This window comes from Pantherophis guttatus, chromosome 1 (genome assembly GCF_059756535.1).
Source record: "Pantherophis guttatus breed Tessera chromosome 1, ASM5975653v1, whole genome shotgun sequence".
Classification (NCBI taxonomy): Eukaryota; Metazoa; Chordata; class Lepidosauria; order Squamata; family Colubridae; genus Pantherophis; species Pantherophis guttatus.
The window spans coordinates 246,155,671-246,182,244 of record NC_142063.1 but is presented as its reverse complement, the minus strand read 5'-3'; the positions used below and the strand labels follow the sequence as shown (position 1 = coordinate 246,182,244).

The 26,574-nt window shown below is 33.9% G+C and overlaps 1 long non-coding RNA gene across 1 annotated transcript in view; it reads left to right on the top strand.

Moving 5' to 3' along the window:
- Window positions 1-1,430: 1,430 nt before the first annotated feature.
- The window catches only part of LOC117660833 (uncharacterized), a 35,289-nt gene continuing 10,145 nt past the window's right edge, over window positions 1,431-26,574 (top strand). The window contains exons 1-4 of the long non-coding RNA XR_015731397.1: window positions 1,431-1,480; window positions 5,698-5,800; window positions 9,756-9,878; window positions 12,118-12,243. This is a non-coding gene — a long non-coding RNA (uncharacterized LOC117660833). The remainder of the gene's footprint in view (window positions 1,481-5,697; window positions 5,801-9,755; window positions 9,879-12,117; window positions 12,244-26,574) is intronic.

Below are 26,574 nucleotides of genomic sequence, written 5' to 3'. Positions count from 1 at the left end.
TATACCTTGGTCTTACGGAAAGATTAGTAAGTTCCGTACCGATGGAGGGAAGGGTGCCCAAAAAGCATTACAGTATGGATTTACGGTGGTGATGTGGTCCTTCACATTTTGCCTCCAAAAGTCTATAGAGATTCAGTCACCCAGGTCATGGTTGTTCCAAAGGTGCTTTTTCAGGAGACAACTGAACTTTCTTGTTTTTTCTTTGAGGATGTTTCGCTTCTCATCCAAGAAGCTTCTTCAGCTCTGACAGGATAGTGAAGAATGGAAGGATTTATACTCCAGAGAAAAAAATTGCAGACTACAGGAACCAGGATCACTTCTCAGGTGACCCTGATGACACAGATAAACCTCCAAGTACTTCACAACCCTCTAAAACAGGGCTGTCAAACTCGTGGCCTGCGGGCCAGATGCGTCACATGCTGGCCACACCCACGCCCGATTTAGCGCAGGGGGTAAAAGGTCACAATACATCACATGACACTGCCGTGAAAGACACAAGTTTGACACCCCTGCTCTAAAAGGATGCAAATGACCAGCTGCCTGCAAGGAATATAAATCCTTCCATTCCCCACTATCCTGTCAGAGCTAAAGAAGCTTCTTGGATGAGAAGCAAAACGTCTTCAAATTAAAACCAGAAAGTCCAGTTGCCTCTTGAAAAAAGCACCTTTGGGACAGCCATGACCTGGATGACCGAGAATCTCCATAGACACTTTGATAGAGGACTCAAGATTGAGGAAGACACATACCACCCATAAGGGTGAGATTTGTTTTTTTAAGATACACTGCCCTTAGATGTAAGTGATCTTGTAACCATTAAGATGTAATGAGCTCAAAATTACAGTAGAAGTTATTAATTTGGAAGCCCAATTAATTTAATCATGTTTTAAATTATTTTAATTTTCATACTGTATGTATTTTAACCTTGGCTGTTCACCGCCCCGAGTCCTTCGGGAGAAGGGCGGTATAAAAATTTAATAAATAAATAAATAATAAATAAATAAATAATGACTATGTGGGATTTCTGAAACTGTAATAAATCAATCTGGATCGATTATGGATTGACTGATTGTAAGAAAAAACAAGAAAGTCCAGTTGCCTCTTGCAAAAAGCCCCTTTGGGACATTTTGCCTCTAACCATTCCGATTGAGTTCGGTCAGGTGTGTCTCTTGCACCGGGGCTCTATAACTGCTCCAGCTCGCTTTTTGCCTATACTTTTCCTGCCCCTTTGTAAGACCGCGCGTTTCCCCGGGCCCGCCTGGCCTCCAGCGCTGACATCACACCCGTAGGATCGAAATAGCTCCTCGTGCCATGTTTCTCCTGGAAACAAAAGACGCGATTGGCCGGCTTGACCGCCAGCCTTTTCCCTACCAACAGAGCTAAGCTCAACCCGTTCGGCCAATCGCAACAGAGCTTGCGCCGCGGCTGAAAACCAATGAAACGTCTGTCACTAAGGGAGGGAAATACATAGAGGCAATAAAAGGTCTGTCGGGTGTTCTGCTTATTTTCATGGCATGTCGGTGATTTTATTTTCCTTCTGATCCTCGCGTCTTGCAGAGCGTAGATTAAAGGCTTAAATGAGATCCTCTTGTCAGCCAGAAAGCAGAATTTTCTAGGGATGCGGAGGTGTACTATTTTCGGGTTGTAAAGGGGGGGTGGGGGAAGGGGGCGGAAGTCAGCACGAGTGGGTTGTAAACACAGTTTTCTCGCGTGCGTTTTCAGTCTTTTAAACAGGGGCTTTGGGCTAAATGGTAGCGCGATGTCGGGCGGAATGTATTTGCACTGTGCTTTATTTTCCTGCCATTTTAAGTTTTCTTGGAGGGTTTAAAAAGGGGAAAACAAAACACAAAACAACCTAGTGCTGACTTGTGTGGTTTGTAAACAAACAGCTGGGTCTAAGTCCTACAGTGAATGTTATGCAAAGAAGACAGACAAAGGTAAATAACTTGTTTACATGGAAACGTGCGTTTGTCTGTGCGTGTGTGTGTATGTGTGTATGTGTTATTCTGTGTTTTGGGCAAACGAAGGGAGGGAGGAGGAATTCATTCAGTATATTGTATATATACTAACAAGTATTTTGGTGGCGTGTTTTTAAGTAGAATAAGGAAGAGAAACGTGCACCGTCTTAAGTTATATATAAAAAAAATTGAAATAATAATTTGCATTAGTTGAAAACATGAAGTATACTACACAGACAGACAACAGACAGACACACACACACTCACACGCACACTAATTCACTCACTCATAACAAATCCAGGCTAATAATATTGATGCAGGCTACCACTGAATACTTTTTTTTTTTGCTTTATCTTGTTTTGTTTCCAATTCAAGGCAGCAAGAAATAGATATGTGTTTAAATAGGTAGAATGCATGTAAATAGAGTATGTATAGGTAGATATAGTATGTAAATACAGTGCTCTATTTCATTTAGAATTTCTCCATCAAGACATAATGTAAAAAAAAAGGGGGCAGAATTGTTGGAAAGGGATTTTTAAATCCTAGAAATGAATGCATATATATGCAACGTTATCTGTGTTAAGACAGATTTAATTCTGCTTACCTGTCTTTCAGAGATGTGCAGTTTAATATGGATTAAACTGTAAGCATAATGTTTGGTACACTGCACGTACCAAACGAAGTGGAGATGGCAAAGCTTTGGTACTTACTGTACAATCGCTAGAATCCTCAGGCAGGGTTGTGTACATGAGTATTGCTGATAAATGATAAGGGAGATCTTTGATAAAGAGGGATGTGGGAATCGGGACACTCCAGCTACACCATCTAAATGATTTTGGTGGTGTTTTTACCCCCTAGATTGTGTCCCTTTAATCCTTTTACTTTTTCAAAGAGGCAGAGATAAAGGCCATAACAATAGTTTTCCATAACAACCTGGATAAAACAAACATTACTTAAAACAACATTAAAAGAACTCAACCAATATTAATAATAATGCATAAATTCTATTTGCACACATACAAATGAAATGTTAAGAGAACACCATGGCTAAATTAAAAATCTAGGGTTTTCTTCCATGACTCAGCTCAGCTTCTTGAAAAGATAGGCCTCGATGAGCAGAAATACATTCCATAACTCAATGAAGGATCTGGGCTTGTAATCCCATGCCAGTCATATTTATGCAGTCTCCCTTACTTTGAAGTGTGCTGCAAACATCAACAGTACTTAGGACTAGATTGGCCACTTGGAAAAGTTGTTTGGAATGCTGAGCATTTATAGAGCAACAACTAGTTCTCTGCTTTTCTCTCTGTCTTCCCAAATGTGTTCGTCACATTTGGGAAAAGCAGAAACAGGACTACACTGAAGGACATACGTTTACTAGGCATGTTTATGTTAAATCTATATAAACATATTTGTAATGAAATTGGTACAAAAAAATGAAATAGAACATGCATGTCTCTAAATGAATAAAGATCTTTTTCATTAAGCTTTTATCAGAATAATAAAGTAATCTAACTCTGGTGTTCTAAAAGACGACTTGGGGCTTGTTAACAGAACGTTCTCTGCATGCTCTTTATATGTCTAGGAAATAATAATGACGTACAGTACATGAGAAGAGAGAAAACTTGTATTGGGGTGGAATGTGTGTAATGGACGCAAAGTGAAAGGGAGACCCCAGACAGCAGGCAGTCCTAATCTTCAAGCCTTCAATCTTAGAAACCTCTAAGAACAAACTTAAGCAGTATTACTTTGAGTGTTGATTTCTTATCTAGGCACTTTGTTTTCTGAAGTTACCTATTACTCTCAGCATGAGGCATGAAATGCAGTTGGTACCTGCATTTAAAGATATGCAATAATTCCAAAGGTTAGAAATAAATTGGGACTGGTGATAATAATTCACAAGCTTTTTATACATTGCCAGTGATTAAAATGAAGAAAAATATAATAAGCTCTTATATAAGTGCATCCTATATTCTTCCTCTAAGAAAAAACAATGTAAAAGTAGCTATGCTACTTTTTTTTCTCTTGCAGTTAGTGGAAATGATTTTTTAGAAATGTGTGCATATAGTAAGTAAACCAAATGTATAAACCAATATTAGTTTAGTTCTGCTTTATGGAGAATTATTTAATATTAAATTATTTCAGATGCCCTACATGCATCATGAAAGATTTAGAAATATTGAAGGGCTATTTTTAATCTTGAACATTTCCTCATATAGTTTGGAAGACAAAAGATATGCATTATCTTCCTCCAATATTCCAGTCAATGGAAATTTAAAAAGTAGGAAATTGTATTTAGCAATGCTGATAGTTTTTTGCCCATATACTATATAATAAATATTTGTGATCTGTAGTTGTTGAGGCCAAATCACATTTGGTGTCATTCAGCAATATTTGATTAAACCACTAGGGGACCTGTTGGCACTAAATATGAGCAGGCCTTAGGAAGGTTGGCACTGTTAATTTCTATTGCTTACAACCTAACTTCATTCTTTTGGACTATGCTTTTTACAGGAAGGTTTCTATAATAAAAGCTTTTTGGTAATTTATTCCTGCAATTTTTGGGAGGCGGTGTCTTCCCCAAAGGAATTACTTAGTGAGATTTGGATTTCACTGTGCTCTTTGGTTCTCCTGTTCCTTTTTAAAAAATTTAATCCATTTTGAACTTGGATTAAAGTGTGTGGGGGAGGGTATACATTATAAACACTAAATTACATTGGGTTCTCATATTTCCATGTAATTTCTTTCTGTGCATTTTCTATATCACTTTTTCTTCCCTAAAGACTATTCTGGTATTTCTATTGCCTTCTCATCACAAGATTTTTTAAAATTATCTAACACAATTCTTACTTTGTTTTGTAATTTTCTATAAAGCTTTCCTACTCCAAAATAATACATAGATTTTTTAAAATCACTAAATATGCAGCTCAATTCATGACTACCTGGAAGCAAGTCCCAATGAGGTTAAGAGAAGAATGTTAGGAAACATTGGATTACATGCTGAAAAAATGAGAATACAATTTAAAGGCAATTTAAACATGGGTAAATGCCAGCTAAGGTGACATAAATATAGGAATGGAAGGAAATATAAAAGCTTGCCAAAAATAAAATACCCTGAACATTTGAAAGAGTGAGGGCTCCTTGGTGGTCTCTGAGCTTGCTTGTTTTCTTGCAGATATTTCATTAATTTAACTAGGTAACCTCATCAGTGCTAGTAAGGAATGCTGTTTTCTATCAGTTTATATTAGAACTTCTTTGCATTTGAAAGCCTGTCCATGCGGGTCTTAGAGATTCTTTGGTTGGGCTGTTTACTGATGGCTCTTGATTGGAGTATTGTTTACTTGATTGTTGGTCTGAAAGAGTTGCAGAGAGATGATTCTCAAACTGTAGTGCCACTATTAAGAAGGCCCTGTTTTAAATTGTGGGGTGCACACCTCATCTTCTGTTTTGAAATCTCTCTGAAACAGGTACTGAAATAAGGAACAATTTATATGGTAAAGTGATAAGTACAATTTTCTCAGCCTCAATCCAGACTATACTGATGATAGAGACTGATATAGAATTAAAGGAGCTGTGCGCTTTGCACGCTGGATGTTATGCAACGAAGACAGTTATATAAATGGAAAAGATGTCAGCTTTTCCCAAGACACAAGGAAGACTTCAAATATAGGCCATAAATATAAGAAACTCCACACACCCTTCAGCATCCATTTGGCCTCTCACAAGTTTCTTTTATTTCAGATCAACAAAATGTTGCAGTAAGGCTGGCAGTAAAACAGAAGATGCACACCAAGGCACAGATTTTATTATTGTGAATCAGTCCTGCTATACAGGAAATACCCAGGTTAGACCACTGCAGAAGTTTTCCTTCATTAAAAATGACAATAGACACTTTCAGACAGATTCAGATTTCTACAATAAATTTCATTCTTCAGTTTACAGACGTTTTTTAAAACATATATCTGTCCCCTGTTTTATAGTTCTAAAAGGAAAAAACAGGGATGGAGAAAACCCACAAATCTTTAACTGTCATTTATCTTTATTACATTATTAGATTATAAATATTAGACACATATATTCTAGAATATGGGTCTATGCATGATTATATAGTTATATACACGTTCTTTTTATGCAACTTGCAAAAATGATATGCAATTTGACTTTGCTAACATTGCCTGTGTTGTGACAGAATCTTGTTGCAAAGAAGTAATTATCTCTTGCACCCTAATAAAATCAGACCTAGTTGTATACAAATATCATTCATGTGCATTATCTTTTAAATCTATTCATTAGAAAATATAATATACATTTTATATATTTAATAAAGTAATTTTAAATTTTACCTCTATCATATACAAAATATAGCAATTCCAATACCATTGAATGGAAAGCTAACATATTCTTTACTGATGGAATTGGAAGTCTGAATCATCATCTATATCCTCTTGTTGTATTAGAGGTGAAATAATTATTTTAGATACTTTTTAGTAGACTTTGTATTGATTCAGAGGTAACAGATCAGCTTTCATTTACACAATGCACCTACAGTTACTATCACTGAATTCTTTGCTAAATTTCCAATAATTGTTTTATAACAATTATATAATTTCCAATAGTTGCTTTAAAACATAGTTTCTGAAATGTATCTGTTTTATGTTAAATTATTTTAGTTTATTAATTGTTCTACATAATGTGAAGAAGCATATAGATGTTATCCTAACAAATTACGAGACTATCTTGTCTTCCAATAAAATGCATTAACATATATATGTTATACTAGCAATTACATAAGTATGCTCAGTTGCAATATATAGAATCAGCTTACATGTTATGGAACAGATTTCATTAGATTAGAACTTCTTTGCATTTGAAAGTAACAGTCTAGTTAATCTAGAAGCTAGCTATGCGGCAGTTGAAACATTGTCAATGATGCAATTTGGCTGCCTTCATAGTTTGGAAAGAGAAAGAGATCCCTTTTTCTCCTTAATTAAAATATGAACAACCCTGACCACAAAATATTTTCTAAAATGTTTAAATTTATTTTTAAATCTTGGATACAAAATGATTAATGAATTGGTTTTGTAATTACAGTGTCTCTCTTTTAATGTTTGTATCATTCTTCAGAAAGAAATATCTAAGGTTGGAGATTATTTATATTAATTTTATGATGAAGCCAAATTGTTCTCATTTTTCTCTAAACCTCCTTTCCTATATAATACAGACACTACATGTTTATTTTTTTCTGTTAATATATTTTTAATTTTTAGTTTACATATTATCCCCTTTTTTGGAAAATTTCTAAAATGTTTCTTTTGTCCTTTCCAAAAGATACTTCTCTCTATTGGAGATTCTGATCAGTCATCCAGCAAATGGATTGTTCTGTGCTTTGCACAAGTGTTGCCACAAAGTGCTGGTGACTAAAAGGGCATATGTTACATTGACATAACAACCATAGTGGTTAATGATGGTTTTTCCTCCCAGAATGCTTAATCAACTTTTGTAAAGTTGATTATTTACCAAATAAACAAAATCTATAATATGAAGTGCAGAGGGAAGATCCAAACCTAAATATGAGAACTGAGAGAGATTGTCTCAGAATGCATCTAAAAATTATATGGTAGCTGGAAAATTTAGCTAAATTGAATACATGGCTCTTGTGAGACTTAAATAAGAGAACCAAGTCAATAGGGATTGAAGGAGAAACTGATTAAAGCCAACAACGTTTCTGTAGCCTATATTTTTCAACACAGATTTGGTAGTTGTACTTGAGACTGGCTATAATACTGAATGGAATTCTTCATTACCCAAAAACATATAACATTATACTTAAAAATTGCACATTTTTTCCATAATGTTCAATTAACTTTATAAACAAGTTATTATACAGATATTTTCATCATTTTATTTTTTAAATCGTCTAGTAGTGCCCATTGTATAATCTAGCCAGTTTACTGCAGTGCAGTTTTTTAAAAAGCCCAGCTACATATTATTGTTCTCAGATCATTTAGAAATTAATTGATTATCAAAGTATATTGCAATCATCCTTTTAAGTGGAGTAAAGCTAAAATTATATTTTATTTAGCTATTTGTTGACTTTCTTTTTGTTAACAGTGATAATGTGACACTTTATACAACTTGCTTTCTTGTGTGCCTCTTTTATCTCCATTTAGTTTTTGATTTTATATATAAAAACTCAAGATGAAAGCAGTTCCTTATCTTTAATTTGCCAAGGCATACTCTATATTCCTGTCAGAATATAACAATAACATTATTGTTACATTATTGTAATATTTCTGATGCATGGAAAAATATTTGCTGCATAAATACAGTTATAGTTATGTAACATATGAACTATTCCTAATAAATATCCAATCTAACTTTTTGAATACCGCTGTTTTCTATATCTTGCTTACTTGCAGAAAGCAAAATCTAAATGTTCCTACCACATTTTTGTGTTTATTATTTTTCCTATTTCCAGCATGCAAGTGGAAATAATGTACTAAACATTTGAATTTCTGTAGTTGATGAAGTAATTCAGTACATTTAATGCTGTTTATATCCAAATAAATTTGAAAATTGTGGCCTATTATAAATCCTATAATTTGGAGTATGAAAAAATGGCCTTGTGGTAGGTTGTTTGCTAAGTCTTAATTTACACCCATAGATGGCAGTCTGATTTCACTATAGAAAACTTGGACTCTTAGTTCAAAGTGTACACAAGGTATGAGGGAAAATTATGCTGATTATCTGTAGGGTGCATGTACCGTATATGTTTAGACTGGAGGAGAATGAACAGTTCTGTGTTTATGAAATATACAAGAAGTTAAGTGACAGCTTATAATTATCTTCATTAATGAATGAGGATAAAATGCTCCTTCGTAAAACTTACTGTGGATCTCATTTTACTTTAAATGTATAGTGGGAAAGACTGAAATGTGATTATGGAATTTCAAGGTATATATTAAAAAGATAAATTACTGAAAACGAGGACTCCCAATTCTTATAGTGATACTACTAACTACTTGTTTGCATAACCTAAATTTTTCGTCATTTTATGTGATGTCCCCAAAAAATAAAAATATTGCAAAGCACTCTTGTGCAAATGTTTTCCTATCTTTTCCTAAATAGTCACTTATAGAAACTATGTTATTTTTCTTAATTCAGTTCTCTGGACATTATTTTTTGGTACTTCTATAGGAGAAAAAAGAGCTAAGGCAGTATGTTGAATTAGCCAATTTAAGAGTGTTTGGGAAAAAACACCTTTGGTGAGATTAGGGCCTTTGTCTGTGCTTTAGATTATCTATCCAATTGTCTGTCTGTCTGTCTACACTTGTGTGTGTGTGTGTGTGTGTGTGTGTGTGTGTGTGTGTGTGTGTGTGTAAATATAAATATAAAACACAAAAAATACAAACATTAAAGGAAAAAGGGAAGGGGATAAAAGGATAAAGAAAGAGTGACTAAAAATCATACATTAAAGCAGATATATATAAAAATGTGACCTCTGGCTTTCTTCAATACAGAGACAATAAAATACAACAAACTCCTCTAAATTCAAATGAATAACATCAATATTTTAAAACCTTTCAAATACAGATAATCAAGGTTAATATTAAATAATATTCATACATTCTTAATTTAAATTTCATCTAATGCATATATAAACTATATATAAATATATGATTTATCAACTGTATATATATCATAACCATATACTTAACAATTCATAATATTTCTTTAACCAAATCAGATCTAATTCTCAATCCCAGAGTCAAAAACTCATTTTTCTCCTTTTCTTGTAGGAAATCTAACAATGGTTTTCCAAGCCTCAAGAAATTTAGCCAAATTACTGTCTCTAATCAAAGGGATCACTTTGATCATCTCAGCTGGTTCCATTAATTTCAAGATCCATTCCTCCACTATGGGTATTTCATTCGTTTGTTTGTTTGTTTGTTTGTTTATTTATTCAGTTTCTATAGCTGGCCATCTCGCTCAATGATTCTGGTTGGTTTACAAATCAAAAAATACAATTACAATTAAAATACTAAAAACATTTTAAAACAATAAAAAAGATGTTCCTCTTTCCATCTTTGTACATATAATATCCTTGCAGCTGATGTCATGCATAAAAAGAAAGTCCTATGTTTTCCCCTGTTTGTCAGCCATCCCTAGGATCCCCACAAGTATTGAATCACAGATAGAATTCTTTATTGGCCAGGTGTGATTGGACACACAAGGAATTTGTCTTGGTGCATATGCTCTCGCTGTACATGAAAGAAAAGATACATTCGTCAAGAATCATAAGGTACAACACTTAATGATAGTCATAGGGTACAAATAAGCAATCAAATCATATTAGGAAACAGTCAATAAAAATCGTATACGAGCAACAAGGTTACAGTCATACAAATCTAGGGAACTGGCCAATCTTCACTTTTCCCAATGCTGGTAGTCCTTTGTTTAGCAACTGTTTCATTTAGTGATTGTTTGCCGTTATGACAGTGATAAAAAAGTAACTTTATGACCAAAGCTCGCATTTATGACCTTTCCTGGTCTATAAAGCAAAGGAAAGCTGAACTAAAATCGTAATAAGCACAATCACAGTTTCACTTAGCAATTGCTTCATTTAATCAGTGAGTTGCTTTCCCCAATTGTGGTCACTAAACTAAGAGTACCTGTTAACAGAACAGCCTTCTACTCACTTCTATGCGGTACCACTAGAACTAGCACTTAGACTTATATATCACTCCATAGTTCTTCACAGCACTCTCTGAGGGGTTTACAAATGTCAGCATATTGTTCCCAACAATCTGGGTCCTCGTTTTACTGTCCTTGGAAGAATGGAAGGCTGAGACAACTTTGAGCCCCGGCAGGATCAAACTCCAGGCTGTCAGCAGAATGCTGTGTTCTAACCACTGCACCATCACGGCTCCATGCATCATGATGTCAGACACATCATGCATGTTTTGGAGAGATTGGTATATTCAATAAGCTGATATATTATTTTTTCCTCCCCTCCACACATACACCCTATGGAAGAAGAACAGCATAAATAAGATACGCATAATACAAGTCTCCTGCTTTACCCAGGACATGCAGGATTGAAGGAAGGTGCTTCTACATCATCATGTACTACGCTGATCAGCCTTTTAATCCATATGACATGCAAACTGTTACTTTAGTTTGATTAATATACTACATGCTTGGTACTACACTCAGTGTGTTAGGTATTACATAAAATGTACAAATTCCATTGCCAATCAAGAATGCCAGTACAGATAATCCTTGATTTACGACCACAACTGAGCCCAAAATTTATGTTGCTAAGCAAGACAGTTGCAATACAGGTAGTCAACCTTACGACACTTACTGTTCTTGCTTGCTTCCTGCCCTTTCACTTGAGTTTTGCTCCATTTTAAAACCTTTCTTGCCACACTTGTTAAGCAAATCACTGCAGTTGCTAAGTTAGTAACATGGTTACTAACTGAATCTGCTTCCCCATTGACCTTGCTTGTCAGAAGGTCAGAAAAGGTGATCACAAGGCCCAGGGACACTGCAACCATCATAAATATGAGCCAGTTGCCAAGCATCTGAAATTTGATCAGATGACCTTAGGGATGCTGCAACAGTCATAAGTGTGAAAAACAGTCATAAGGCGCTGTTTTCAGTGCCGTTGTAACTTTGATCACTAAACAAACTTGTAAGTTGAGGACTATATAGAAAGGGCAGAAGTGAGCAGGAAGGAAGGAAGCAAAAATAGCGTAGTAATGTTGAAAGAAAGTAAAAAAAATACAATATATACACTGTCTTCGTAAGATCTTTGCCCCCCCCCTCCAAAAAAATGGAAATAGGAAGCAGATGACTTGAAAGACAGTAATGAAGAAAAGGCTATTTTAGAATAAAGACATAATGACAACCTGAGGACAGAGAAAGGGTGAAAAACGTAAGAGGAAGACAGGGAAATATCCGCGATTTGTATTTAAAATAAGAGATTGCATCCACTTAAATGAAAATAAGAATTTGAAGATGATTCATAAAGTTGCAAAGTGCCAATGAAAAGATTAACAAAAAGAGAGAGAAAAAATGATAGGAAAGATTAACACTAGCGGTTGTCATCTAACCTCATTGTCCTGAAAGCCTTTGCTTTTGGCTTTCCCTTGCCAGGTAGTCTTACGGTGTAAAAAGGTGTACTTCTGCTTGAATATTCCAAGAACATCAGTAGAACAAATATTACAGCCATGATACCAAAGCATTTCCATACACTTCATCAAAGATACCTAGAATCTGATGGTAGGTACTGTGCTTTCTTCTTTAGATATTGAAATTGAAAATGAGATTTTATGAGGATTGGGTGAGGGTGTCTATTGCTTTATATGTTAGAACCCCAGCCAACAAAAGAGAATAATAATTTTGAGGAAAATGTAAGAGACATGTATTTGTCTTAGTTTTCCTAGAGATTATTTTTTAATGAAGTTTTCATACAGATTTCCTTTTTGCTATATAAATAAATACTAAAATTAGACACAAAAATGAAATCTGTTCATTTTCATATAATCAATACTGTTAGAATTGTAGGATATTTTTTGAAGGCCCAAAAGACATTAGTGAGAAAATAAAATCTTAGAATATTTAATTGGCCAAAATATATCCCTTTGTGCTATTACAAGCAATAGAAACAAAGTATTTAGAATTAAGACACAGAGCCAAGTTGTTTTAAGTACAACTGAACCATGAATAAATCTGACCTGGTAATAGGAGCTTTGCAGCTTTAAAAATGAAAGATGAATAGTTAATTATTATTTTATTCTTCACCAGCTTAATTCTAAAACGTTTTGTTACAAGCAGAATAATAAAATCATTTATATACTTCATTTATAAATGACACATTCTTCAAAAAAAGTTATTTGATTCATTTGTAAGGCTATTAAGCAACCTAAATTAAGAAATGAACACAACATAAAAATAGAGATCTTTCTCTTAATTATTTGTGGCAACCATGTTCTATTAAATGTATGTGAATGTTAGTTTATAAATTATATAATTTATAATCTTGGATATATTAAGATGCAGTCAAGGGATCTATACTTGCAATTATTTTAATTCATAAAAGCAATACTAAATACATTTGAAGGAAATTATACATTGTATTCAGCTAAGTACAATTTATATCTTAACATAAGCAGAATTGTTCTGTAAGATAATGTTCTGTAAGGTAACAATAATGCATGTCACATAAAAATAGAAGGTTTTGTAACAGGAAATTCTGAATTAGCATGGGCTCAAATGTACTTTAATATCCTGGTACGACCGCTTATTTATAAATTGTTGCAGAATTTTAAAATGTGTACATTTGTAGTTTTGATAGGCAATAGAAAGCTGCTTAAATTCTGAAGGACATAAGTTTTGGGTGCTTATCATTTTATTTGCATCTTAAGCTGACACTGAATATCTTGAAGCTTTTAAATGTTCTTTATTGCTGATATTGATGCAATGTATGAATTCTAAGTATTTCTATGAAAAAGCAAAGGTGACAGTAGGTTTTCTACTAAGATAATTTCCCCATCTTTGGAGAAAAAAATACATACTGTTATATAGTTGACGTGTTCTGCAGGATCGAGTTGCACGATACAAAGCATCTCAGTTGAAGGCATATTCCTGCCTAGCTAAAAGAGACCTCATTTCATGTTCACTGTTACATAATGAAATATAGACGATCATGAAATAGCAGGAATAGGAATCTTGTTTAAATGTAGCCATTTGTTTTACTTTCCAAATTGAAACCATATTGTAGGGGGCTTTTTTTGAAAAAATAACAAAACTGATTTAAATTTAAAATAGGTAAAACTGCCCGTGTCTTCCTTATACTGAAAAAGCTATAAAGGCTGGGATTCTCTTAATTTACACCGAGTTGAGCATTGCTCCTTTGGACCAGAAGTATTTGGGAAATATCAGACATAGCTCAGCAAATTGCCAGATTCACGGGGATATATTTCTTCTTATTTATCATCTTTTTGATCCACATGTCCTGCACAGAATTAATTACTAAATTTTTAGCTGCTGTTCATTGGAACATTGGAAATTGAATCTGTGACATGTTGTAATTTTCCTTTTTTTTTCTTTTTGGTCATGTGCATTTTAAAAAAATCATGTTCTTCAGTTACTGATAAGTGAAAGATTTCATTTTTTGCAATATATCCATACAGTCAATAAGTTTATAGCTGTGTTACAACATACTAAATTCAGGTTTATGGAAAAAATAACACAACTGTAGCATATCCATATGCATCCCAGTATTTACCTCAAAAATTGGTAGTAGTTTAAACCCTTACATTGATTTGCTTTTGCTTCTTCCTATTATGTACAATGGTGCCATGCTTTGAAAAACCTTCTAAAAAAATTAGTTGTACCTAATTTTTATGCATGCTTTAGCTTTAATCAAAACTCATTTTTAAAAAACATTTTAAAGTACAGTTGTTCGTACCATTTAATGAACTCCTGTTTTTTTCAAAAACATTTAAAATTATGATGTTTTAATATATTTGTTTCTGTATATATAAATCAAAATAAGAAACCTGGAAATTGTGATGATAAATTTTAGTGTAGATTGCTATAGTTTAAAAAATATGGATTAGAGTTGATAAGGAAACATAATTATGGAGGATAAAATATCTAGTCGGGCTAAATAGTGTTTAAGAGTGAAAGCATGTTTAAAGGATAACAGCTCTGTATTTTAACAATGAAAAATAATATATACTTTAAAAACATTTTTGTTATCAGTCTCTGCAATTGTGAAAATTTTATTTCACATAAGAAAAATAGATCTTGCAACAATTTATAAATCTTATCTCTTTGAATTAAACAATTTTTTTCTTGAAATTTGCCAAAGCTATTCATATAAATATAGAAAAACCATATTCTTTCTCACTGAAAAGGTGAATCAATGACAAGACCATAAATATTTGTGCAATATGGGCTGTCAGATTTTTTAGTTTAAAGGGCTTTCCTTATTTTAAAGGTTTGTTTCTTATTCCAGAACATTTTAGCTCCATTAACATAATCCTAATATTCATTTGAGTTGCATAAAAATTCAGACATTTCTCTTTAGAGGTCTGTTGTGCTTTTGAAATGTTGATCTGACAATTTAATTAAAATAAAACTTACAACAATTGTATCCAGGATTGAACAAAAAAATAGCTACCAGCCTTCAGCTCCTATTGCAACTGTACACTTATGCCTCACTTTTCTAGTTTAATTTTCCTTCCTGTTTTCTAATAGTGATTACTGACACACACACAAACACACAAAACAATAGCAACAACAATTAACACTTACATTCTTTTATATTTGCTGCTAAACCTGGGAATTCACTCTCAGATGCGTTAGTTCATTATAAAAGTTCCCAGCCAAATATTGTTCTCACTTCATTCTTTCTATGTAGACACAGTGAGGCTAAAAACACATTGTTGTCATGATGGGCAAGCTTGAAAATATAATATTTTTGGCTACAATATCTACAATCCTACTTCAGCGGTGCCCATAATTTTAGATATGTCAATCACAATTTTGATATTGAATGGATGATCTTAACTGTATATCGCAAACTATTTTTGACTCCTAGCTTCAAGCTAGAGGTAGTGTGTAATAAGGTTGCTCTCTAGAATCATCTTTGTCATATTGAAATAGTGCAATATGGGTTTTGGGTTTCTTATCACCATTGCATCTTTTTTGTTTCACCATAGTATCTTACTTTAAATTGCATTTCTTTGGGAACCATAGCATTTTTCCTGAAATACAACAGTTATTGAATGGCTAAATTGATATAATTTATTTTCTTCCACAGATTTTTTTTTTAATTTGAGAATATTTTTGTGAGCTCAATGTTTCTTTGAATGCTTCCTTTCCAGCTTGCCAAATAACATAAAGTTAGTGCGCATCATCCTTTTTTAAAATTTCAATAAGCTTCTACTTTTTTTAAAGTCAAGAATGGAATTGATGATAGAAAGTGAATAGTTTTAATCTGTGTATGCATACGCAGATAAAATTGTTCTAATAGACTGTGTATACCACTTTAGAAGAAGAAATCTTCGTAAGAGTGAAGAGCAAATTGAAATAAAATTATTTTGATAGTTCTGTTACCCCAATTATCGAATGGCTTCAAGATTTCCAGGGTGCTTTGAGTAGTTACTGCAAAGTAAAGTAATAATGAGAATCCTGGATTCCATATTTATTTTGGGTTTAGTCTACAAAAAATGGTATGCATTAGTTTCTTGAAATTTATTTTAACATGGTAAAGCAAATATTACCGTACTGGGAATATAAGATTAAGACTGCAGTTTTGACTGCAATCTATTTGATTAAATTAGTTTATATAAAACATTGTTATTCTGAGATACACGAATAATTAGAATTTATAAAATTAACAAGCGAAGGAAAAACACATCATTTTAGAAGACAGCCATTTCCTGTTTCCTTTCTCATAGGTTTCTGCTGTGATCTGTTTAGGCTGAATTTAATGACATGTGTCTTCCATATCAGTCTGCTAGTCCTATGCAAATTTATATAGATTTAGTTCCCAAGTGAAATTAGTTCCTAGGTTAAGTTTGTAAGAAGAATTTAAATAATATTTTTATGAACTGCATGAAAATGATATGAAATCTTATACTGCAAATAAGATAAACTTTTAAAAACATTTTATCAGCAAATATAAAAAAAGTAGGTGGTTCAGAATTCCCAATTTTACAGTGCAAATGTGTGCAATGCACAAAATAACATAACTGTCCTGTAGATTTTTGTTTTTACTATAGGGTTGCTCTCTTTGCAGTATTGAATTAAACTGTGTGTTGCATTGAGGCTGTAATCTTATACCAATTTACTTAGAAGAAAGAGTCCCTGAATTCAATGGAGTTACTTTTGAGTAAATGTACTATATATGGAAATACACTTATAGTATAAAGCATAAATAAAACTGTAGCACTTTTGAATCTATAAAATTAATTCATATATTAAATTGCATTTATTCAGTTTTATAATAGAAAATACTGCATCTACCTATGTACACGCTATTAGCTGAAAGGGCCATCAGAATCAATGTCATAGTAGCTATTGTATAGGATAAACAGCGTGTTCATTTTTATCATCTGATCAGCTGTTTTGAATATCTTGCACCATATATGCACCTTATTTATGCACTTAATGGAATTTGCTGTTCTCTGTCTCACACTCAACGATGGTGCGGTTTGGTTCAACAAGCTTTGTTCTATTTAAAGACAGAGGGCAGCAGAAACTAGCCAGTTATGAAAGGCCATAAGAAAACTAATTTTAATTAAGCTTTCCCCAAGCTTCCTTAATTTATAAGAGATATTGCAATAGTTCTGAAGGGCATCAAACTGGAGAAGGTGGAACAAATTATTCAGGCAAATCCAAATGATTTTGCCTTCTCTTGTGTTTCTTGTCAAGGAACTCAATATCATAAGTGATAAGATATTGTGAAACTTTGCCTGTGGCCTAGCCTCCCAAATAAGGCACAGGTCAGTCTAAGCAGGCCCACTGGGCAAATGCTGATTGTTGTCACAATGTTGGCCTGTGTTTAGTTGGATTCACTTTGTCTTTTTCCAAAGTCACTTTGGGGATTGCTTCTGGTACTCTGTCAGGAAATCAAGGTACACTGTGGGATTGGCACATAGAGAAATGCAGCACAGGAACAATCTGGTTCAAGGTCTCAGTCATTCACCTATTCCAGGCTGCAACCAAAGCCTTGTCTGAAGGGCCCAACAGATTTTTTTGGGGGGGACCCAAAGTTCCTTTAGAGCCCCATGAGGTCCATCAGTCACCCAATGTGGCAAATCTAAAGAGCTCTGTCTCATTTAATCATCATCAGAAGAAGAAAGTAAATCTATAAGGGGCTAAACTATATGAATAATCCCGATATCCTGACTTTGGCATTGTGCAGCTTGATGCTTCCAAATGAACCAAGAGAAGAGCACAAGTAAATTAACCACATGTCTCTTTTTTTTTCTTAACAATGCTCTGAACTATTTATATAAATTTAAAATGCAGGCATACACATGCAACCACAGTCCACCACCAATTTGTGTATCTCGAAAAAACAAGATGCAATCTAAGACTAATTCTGGATTTTTTTTCTCTCTCAAAGCTTAAGTTTAAAAAGATGTACATAAAAACTTCATTTGTTGTCCTTTTTCTCCCATAACACATCTCTAACTTACTACTGCATAATCTTTTTTGCAGTTCACAGAATGTGGTGTGAAAAAATGAGCCTGGCCAAAGTAACGGGATGTAACTGGAATAAAAACCACATTTTTCTGTAGCCACATTTTTTCCCATAAAGATGGTTTCCTCTGCATCATTTATTCACCCTCTGGTCTGCAAATTTCTAAATTTAATTCAATCTTTTACTAAAATCTGTCGTAGAGACCATAGAAAAAGCATAAACAGGGAACAGACATGTGATCCCAGCCTATGCTACTACGTAATGTCGGTGGCAAATCGGCAGGCAATCTGCTGAAAAATATCAAGATGGAGTTCATGTGACTTATGGGTAGCCTACTTGAGATCTATAATAAAACAAACTTAGAAACAGGCAGCAGTTTAGAAACTCCTCTTGTACCAAACAAGAAAGAAGGGGAGCAAAATGTAATCAAATCAGAGTGGCACGAACAATTTCAGAAATAAGAATTGCCTCATCTTTTATGTTCTAGAGCAATCTGTTCGAGAGTCAACTTTCCCTAGGGACCACAGGAGATGCTTTCATGCCCATGAAACTGACTTGAGGTTCAGAGAAGAGAGGAAACACAACATTCAAAAATCTCTAATTGTGCAGAAGCCTTCCATTTCCTTGTAGACAGATTTAGTTGACAAATGTTCACACTTGGAGCCTCGAAGGAAGAATAATGACCACACCTCCGATTTTCTCAGATGAAACTACACATAAAATATTTAATTGATTCTTCAGCAGTTGTGAGCCGGTGACAAAGGTAGACAGGTTGCAGTGGCCTCCTTTTAGCTGCAGTTTGGACCACACGCTCCACCAGAGGAGCCAGTCTGTCAGGCTAAAAAGGAGCTGAATTGGAAATACCAAGCAGCCATGGAAAGAAGGGTCCCTAGGAGGCACGACTCTTTAAAACCCAAGGCACATTTTAAACCTTCCCTCAGGCAGCTCATAGTTGATGTTTAATTATTTAGCAGACCACCTAAACTGACAATAACTTTGGCATCAATACATGAGGAATAGTCACAAAAGAACGAAACTTGTATCTTTTAAAACACCCTCTAATATACTGGATGCAGATGGGCTTTTCTTGATCAGAAAGCAGGCTTGGCTTGATGAGGCAGCAGCAGGGTTGCTCTTGTACAAAGGTAGCTATTGTAGACCCAAGCGATAAATAAAGAAATGCTTTTCTCCCTTTAAGCCTCTGTTTTTCCCTTTCTTACACTTAATGTGTCCCAGAACACTGGTGCCAAAGAGAAGAACCTTGTTTTGTATCGGGCCTTCGTTCTCTCTGTGTGTGTACACACACATTTGCAGGCAGGCATTCTTTTTTGCCTTTTAATGCTTTCAGTGTTATAGGACACTAGAAGGTTTGTGAAGCCCTTGGTGTGTTTGAAACACTTTGTGCCTTCGCTGTTTTTCCCCATAAAGTAAACAATGTTGTTTTGCTACCAAAGAGTAAACAATTTTTTAGCAGCTCAAGATGAGGCGGTAGCAGCTCCTTGGTGCCGGGGAAGTGGGTGCACCTGGTCCATGGCCTTGAATAGCTGCTGAGAATTTTCTCACACTCTGCCAGTGAACCCTCCACTTCATTTAGCAGCCCCTTGACAAGGCTGGCCTCTGTTCCCCAGGCAAAAGGGGCCGATGGGGGATTCTGAAAGAATTGGCCACTTGGATGAGTTTGGGACTGGTGAGAACAAGCAAAAGAATAACGTTTAAATGGCAAAGGAAAAGGCAGCCTTGTGCCAAGTATGAGCCCTGTGGTTGCAAGCTCCAGAAATCACTTCTGATGCTCTTCAGAAAATCCATGACTCTTGATAAGGGATCGCTTGGTTTGTAATTGAAGGCATAGGTGCTTCCAAAATGAAAGCTATTTTTTTCCCAAATACTTCTCTAGGTAACTCCTAAGAACCTAATCTTGTGGAGGGATCTCAACTGCAGTATGTCACAGGCCAAAACCATAATTTCTGAATCTAGAGAATTGGCCCATTTTTAGAAGTGATGCTAATTTCCTTTTACAGTATGCAAGCACTGAAGATGAAGAACAGCTTGGGCCTGAAAAAGATGATCAGACAATTTATAAAATATCAACTATACTAAACAGCTAGCTCAAATTCTGGGAATTGTAATTTGATGATAATTGCAGCTCTAAGTCAAAAGCTGTTTTTGTATCCACCTTTAAATTGTCAACAATGACCCACTGTTCTATTTTTACATTTTTGTAGTAGGTAAACTATATGCTCTATCAAAACCACAATTTTTGATATACTGATTTTTGATATACTGATCACAGTATAGATTGAAGGTCATACTGTTTAGAACAACCAGTGATACAAGGGCAAGATGGAAACTGCTGAAGTAAATTGTTAAAAATAAGCCACAAGCAAGATCTCCCGCACCCCAAAATTATTCTGTGCATTTAATTTTAGCATGGCTTGTTCCCGATCAATTTTTTGTACTGGATAATCCAGTCGTACTGGGTTGTTGTTGTTGTTTTTTCATTTCTGGAAGAATCCGAATCCAGAAGTTTTCCAACAGCAACATTCACCAGTTCTTTCTTCACCAATGATCTTTATATCATTGTCCCAATGCTCTAAATAGTATCCAGTCCTCTGGAATCATGTAGCGGGAATATTGGGGGTCAATGGCTACAGTGCAACAATGAGAAACTGCTGTTTTGCTTTCTTCCTCTGGTGCCAGAGGATATGCTGTTTAGATCACGAATCCTTTTGAAGGAATAAAGTTACAGTGGAAGGGCTACAAAACAAGATCTATTCTAAAAGGATATTGCTAAGTACATGCTAGGCTAGAAACCAATAAGATATACAGCACATCTATCAAGAGTATTAGATATCTGGTAAGCATCAGGAAATGTATGTACCTATAGTACTGCAGAGGCAGTGGAGGAAACTGTCAAAGAATTCTGTATACAGTACAATTTTTGCATAAAATTATATGAAACACAATACATAGGAGATAGATTAATAGGGGTTTGAGAAGTGATGGGTTTTTTTTTTTTTTGGCTTATTGTCATTAATGCTTATATTGCTTTGAGGAATATAAACACGGCCTTTACATGCAAACTTCATTAAATTGACAACAGTGGAACCAAATCAATTGCCTAATAGGATACAAATATGAAGAAGTACAATCCAGCCAGCCAAATACTTTGGGGGCAGATTATTGACAAACCATTAATTATTGGTGTTGCGTAAGTAGGTTAAACTTAGAGAATTACAGACAGCAGATGTGCCATTAATGTATGACCTAGAAAATACACAATCAGAATATAAGATCAATGTTAGAAATAAGGTCCCATATGGTTAACATATGTGAAAAAGCAACTGAAAAGCTATGGGAAAAGATAAGAAACACTGTCCATACTACCAAAGCAAACCAACATTTTAAAAAGAAAAAACATCTTAGTGACTGGCAGAACAAGCCAGCATGGATAAAACTAAGTGTGGATAAAACAAAGCTCTGGACAATGACTGACTACAAACTCCCAATATCCGGCTAAGACATCTTCAGCAAGAATGCTAACATGCAGAGGAATGTAACAATAGAAAAGTGAAAGATCTTTTTAAGAAGATCAGAAGAATCATAGGAAAACTTAACATCTATGTAAGGAATACTTAAAAGAGTAATTATGGAAGAGATCTAATAGTGGCAAATTATTTTAAAATAAGATGTAAAGAAACCCATTATAAACAGGATTATAAAATGAAGGAAAGATGAAAGATTTTGGAACCATCCCTAATAAAAAGTGAGGAATAGAGGAGCTGTCAAATATGGAAGCATCCAGAATAGATGAGAAATTAAAATATTTAAATATTTAAGCCTGTGGAGTAACATCTATATAACACTTATTATAGAGAGCAGACAACAGAATTTCATTTTTAATGTGTGACAGAGTGCCCAAAGAAAAAATGACAATAAAGGTTATCTTACAACAAATATGAACAAAGTTGTGTAATAATCTAGCTTTTTTTGACATAATTCCATTTATTTAATTTTGGCCATGCTTGTAAGTGGAATGTTGCTTAAGATTTACAAAGAAGAGTAGAACCATGCAGAAATAACACCCGAAAAAAATCAGACTTTGAAAAAGGCAGAGGGGCATGAGATTAGAAATGAAGGCATTAGAAGGCATCTTTGCTTTATTGAGAGGCCTTTGACAAACAGCCTCTGCAGGGCTGGGTCAAAGACAAGATGGTGGTTACAACATTACAATTAAAGCCCCACCACTTTTGTAGGACAATAATACTGCATTCCCCCAGAATAGCGAGGTTTTACTTTGACCGTCATCTTGTCTGTTTTGACACACTTCCCCTGCCCCTGGATGCTGTGGCACTTGAACTGTTTGAATCACGCTAGCATGTATGTTAAGGTTGGTGACCGTGACAGAACACCTGATTATTCTTCTAGGGAATCTTTACAGTGAGCAAGAAGCCGCCATAAAAATTTAATCTGGACAAAAACAGAATGCTTTCGAATATGAAAGGGAATGAGACAAAGATCCTTATTGTCCTCATAATCTGCTAAACCTACGCAGTGAATATACAGCATGAGAACTAGTAGAGATGAGAGCTAGTAGGGGCTTCTGGGTGAATGTTACAGCTGGTTAGATGTCTCTACCAGTGTCTGTGCAAGCAGAGGCAGCCCAGCAGTGGAATTCCCAGGCAGGAGATGGTTCTGGTTGAAAAATTTCTCCAGAGGAAAGAGAAATTAGGGATCACCCACACAAGCTCTGGAAGAGCTGCTTCTCTCAAGGAGGCTGCAGGACATTAGTTTCTTATGGTCAATCGTGAGGCAAGCGGCTTGGGAGTTAAGGGATTTACAATGTGCCCTAAATTGCTGCACAGCCTTTATAGTCTTTTGACCTTCCAAAAGCCTCACCTTCTTAATCACTATACAATTTAATTGCTTTACAACATAAGAGAGATATTCCAAATAGCATAGAAGATCAAAGACTCTCTGAGTGCCTTCTTTTTGAAATTTAAGAAGAGAAAAATAAAACCCTGATATCTTAGAGGATTTTAATTTAAAAAGCAAAACGCTTAACAAGATTGTGATATAAGAAAGTTTTACATGGACAAGGGACATTTAAAAAAAAAATAAGAAAAACTATTTTTTCTGATGAAACTGCCTTTGAAAATAGAAACACTAATTAGAGTAAAAAATTGGATCTTTATGGAAATATTGATAGTTTATTTTAAAGGACAGTAATAATGGATGGATTTTACAAAACCAGAAGATAAGAGTAATATGAATTGGACTATATGACTGAATATGGAGAGACAATTGGGACTAAAATGTTAAATATAGGGAGAAGAAAATAGAAAAAAGAAGCCTGCCTTTTACGTTCTCTGTAGTAATTAACATACTTTTACTTTCTTACCATGGCAACCACAAGGAAAACTGTCAAATTGGGAGAAGGATATGGGGGTTCATTGGAACAATTTACAGATAAGGACATTTCATCAGATTTGTTGCAGAAATTGTTTAACAATTTGGTAAAAAGTTAAAAAGGTAAAGGAAGAAAGATTTGCATGGATGAAAAAAGATCAGAAAAAAGTTAAGAAAATTGAAAAATCTATAGGGCCACTGGCTACAGATTTCAAACAAATTATTGACAAGGTGGAAGATTGGGGAAGTAGGATAGAAGTTATACAGAGAGTTGGAGATGGATTTGGACAGTTTGGCATTATTGGAACTTAGAGAAAAAATTGCTTAAGATTTAGAACAATTCTAGAAGAACATGGAGAGGATATCAGAGAAAAGATTGGCAAGTCTCTGTTGATTTCCTGAGTTGAGATTGGGACCTTATACAAAAGTCAGGAAATACTGCAGAAAGATTCCTGATAGTTGGAAAGAGATTATAATGTTACCTAATGAGGGACAGGAAATTATCAACCAATGTCTTTATTGAATAATGATTACGAACTCTTTTGGCTGAAAGACAACAAATAATTTTACAGGATTTTATTAATGAAGATCAATGCAAATTTTTACATAAAAGGCAATTACAAAATAATGTTAGAAATGTTAATATTCTGCAATAGTTGGAGCAAGACATAATGAAAAGTAACCTGCATTGATCAATGCAGAGAAGCTGTTTGACAATTTGAATTAGATTTTTTGTTGTTGTTTAGAATTCTGGAACATATGAACCTAGGAAATAATGTTATTAGGTGGGTAAGGTCAATTTATACTTCTCAAAAAGCAGAAATAATTGTTAACAGAAAACTAATAAAACAATGCTAGATTTAAAAAGGGACAAGACCAGGATGTTCGCCGTCTGCACTTTTGTACATTTTGGTTCGTGAGGTATTGAATAGAGACATAAGACAATGAATTATGGGAGTTAAGATGAAAAAAAAATATATTCATTGAAGACATTTGCAGATGATTTTGATAAGATCCACTTGATGGACTGGCAATAGAAAAATTAAGGGGGTTTGGTACATTAGCAGGTTTCAAGATTAATAATCAGAAGACAAAGATGTTCAGAAAAATATGAAATTAGAAGATCAAATAGAACTGATGGAGAAAACTGGTTTTAAGATTTGAGAAAAAAGTAAAATACTTGGTTATTACTATGCTAAATATGAATTGTATGCTATTTCAAACTAATAGTGTTAAGACATTGTGTGAAAAAGGTATTTTAAGATAGAAGAAATTAAAATTGTTACTGTTGGAAAGAATTTATGTGAAAAAAATGAATGTTTTGCCTAGAATTTATTTAAGACCATACTAGTTTTGGCAACTGATATACCATTTAAACAGTGGCAAAGAAAAAAAATACGTTGGCTTTGAAATTGTACTTCACTGATAATTGTTTTGTCTGAATGAAAGAATGGGTATTGCTGAGAAACAAGAGACTTTTACAGTTAAAAGGTCACAGCCTAAAGTTTGGATGAAATGAATATTTATGCTTTGATAAAGTTAAAATTAATGTGGACACTAAAAATAATTTTATTAGATATGTCATCTTGACCATATGGAATAGATATAAACCCAAGTTGTGTCTGAAAACATCTTTATGGATCTCCGTTCAAGAAGCATATAGTAGAAAAGAAAGGGTTAATAAAGATAAATGGTTGAACTTATTTGAAAACAAAGGGGAATTTAAAATCAAATCAATAGAACAATTATCTGAAAGACTGAAAATGAATAAAAAGATTTATTGCATGGAGCAAAGTAAGAATTTGAAATACAATTGTGTACCTTTGATAAACCTTAATTGCTAAAATGTACAAACTATTGTTGAAATTTGAAACAGGAAGAACAGGTTGATCAATGTATGATAAAGGGGGTTAAGAATTTTGGTTATAGTATACAGATGTATCAATTGGAAAATAAGTGGTTAAAGGGGTTGAAATTTATACTATATTATAATCTCAAAGAGAATTTTTATAAAATGATATACTGCTGGCACACAATATAAGAGAAATTTTCTAGAATGTGTAAAGGCGTTTCAAATATATGTTTGAAATGTGAACAATATGAAGGGATATTTTATCATAGTTTGTTGAGATATCAAGAAGTTTTTTAAAAAAATGGATTCAAATACATACCTTGATATAGAGGATTTTAAAGATAAAGATTCAATTAAAACCAACTTTTCCTTTTAGGACTAATGGATAAACAGATAGAAAAAGCCATGGAAGATTATTTCAATGTATGATTATGAAAGCAAGATTACCATACACATAAAGATAGAAAGATTCAACACTACCCATTCTAGAGAAATGCTTGGTGGAATTGTCAGATTTTACTGAAATGGATGAATTGACTTCTTTGATTATATAAAAGATATTACCTATTTTTATTGTTGATTGGAAGCCCCTTACTGAAAATAAATGAATTTGTGATCTGTGGTTTGGTTAGATAGGATATAGAAAGAAGAGTAATATGACATAAATTTAGAGAGAGATTAAAATATGTTTGCACTTATAATTGCTGTGAAGAACATTGAAAACCATTTCTTTATAATTTTTTTCTTTCCTAGTATTCATTTTTTGTTTTTTGCACTATTTGCTTTTTCTTTCATTTATTTCTTTTGCTTTTTTTCTTCCTTATATTAGTTTGTGTTACTTTTTATCTTCTTGTTTCAATTTTAATAAAATAATTTGGAAATTATGCAAAAAAGAGATGAGAGCTATTAGAAAAAATGGATATTGAATCAGTAACAGTTTGAGATACATAGGCAATTCCACCTTATTGTCTAAATATAAGGAAGACTGAAAAGTGCTAATTATCAAAATAGAAATGTAAAGTGAGCATCTAGGATAAGGTTAAATATTAAGAAAACCAAAGTAATATCAATTTACAGTACATACAGTATTTAATAAATTTACAGTTTATGGCAAAGAAATGCAGGTAGTAAA